Source organism: Micropterus dolomieu, linkage group LG07 (genome assembly GCF_021292245.1).
Source record: "Micropterus dolomieu isolate WLL.071019.BEF.003 ecotype Adirondacks linkage group LG07, ASM2129224v1, whole genome shotgun sequence".
Taxonomy (NCBI): domain Eukaryota; kingdom Metazoa; phylum Chordata; class Actinopteri; order Centrarchiformes; family Centrarchidae; genus Micropterus; species Micropterus dolomieu.
In genome coordinates, this window is record NC_060156.1 from 11,075,955 (window position 1) to 11,077,478 (window position 1,524).

Sequence of the window (1,524 nt, forward strand, 5' to 3'; positions counted from 1 at the left end):
TAGACCCCCTCCTCTGTTCAATGACGGCTTCTCAACCCTGGTGTAGATGGCTTCCTTGACACCTCTTTCAAACCATCCATCTTCTCTGTCTAAAATGTGCACCTGGTGGTCCTCAAACGAGTGTCCTCTGTACTTCAGATGTAAGTAGACAGCAGAGTCTTGACCTGAGGAGTTGGCCCTTCTGTGTTGAGCCATGCGTTTGTGTAGTGGTTGTTTAGTCTCCCCAATATACAGGTCTGTGCATTCCTCACTGCATTGGACCGCATACACTAGATTGCTTTTCTTGTGTTTGGGTGTGCGGTCTTTGGGGTGTACCAGCATCTGTCTTAGTGTGTTCTTGGGTTTAAAAAACACAGGGATGTTATGTTTGTTGAAAATTCTCCTGAGTTTCTCTGATACTCCAGACACGTATGGAATCACAATGTTGTTGCATTTGACCTTCTTTTCCTCCTCCCCTGTAGTTTTGTTCTTCTTGGATCTTGTGGCTGTTTTCACAAAGGTCCATTTAGGGTATCCATAGGCTGTAAGTGCCCCCTTCAGGTGGTTCTGTTCCTTCTCTCTGGCTTGGGCGCTTGTTGGTATGTTTTCCGCTCTGTGGTGCAGTGTTCTCATGACCCCTAGCTTGTGCTCTAGTGGGTGGTGTGAATCGAAGAGTAGGTATTGGTCTGTGTGTGTGGGTTTTCTGTAAACACCAATCTGCAGGCTCCTGTCCTCTTCAATGTGTACAGCGCAGTCCAGGAAGGCCAAACTGTTGTTGTGAACATCTTCTCGTGTGAACTTGATGTTACTGTCCACAGAGTTGATGTGTTCTGTGAAGGCTTGCACTTCCTGGCTTTTAATTTTGACCCAGGTGTCGTCCACATATCTGTACCGGTGGCTCGGTGCTATTCCTCTGAAGGAGTTGAGGGCTTTATTCTCCACTTCTTCCATGTAGATGTTTGCCACAATTGGGGATACCGGTGAGCCCATGGCACAGCCATGCTTCTGTCTGTAGAATCCACCGTTGTACCAGGTGCACATTTTAGACAGAGAAGATGGATGGTTTGAAAGAGGTGTCAAGGAAGCCATCTACACCAGGGTTGAGAAGCCGTCATTGAACAGGGGAGGGGGTCTACGCCACCACTTATCCCCCACTTACAATGCTGTCCTTTCATCACTTCCCAGGAAACTCAACAAACGTAACCTATTGACCTCAGGTGAAGATACCAACGATGGTCGTTCAGTCTTGGCCACAGGTAGTCCTAACGACTGTAACGACTGTCGTCACAGCAACAAGGAACACTAACGAACCAGCGGTATCGATGACCCGGGATAACAACCCCACTGAGGTTAAATAGCTGAGTTTCCCTGCCAGTCAGTCAGAAAGGAAGAAGTCCTTTGGATGAGGGACGAAACGTCTTCCAGTATCTTCAACCAAGTCCAGTTGCCCTTGATTTTAACCTTCGTTGGATAACTATGACCTGGATGACTGAGAATCTTCATAGACATCTGCTGTGCAGTCTTTCTCACCAAGTAAAATCTGAT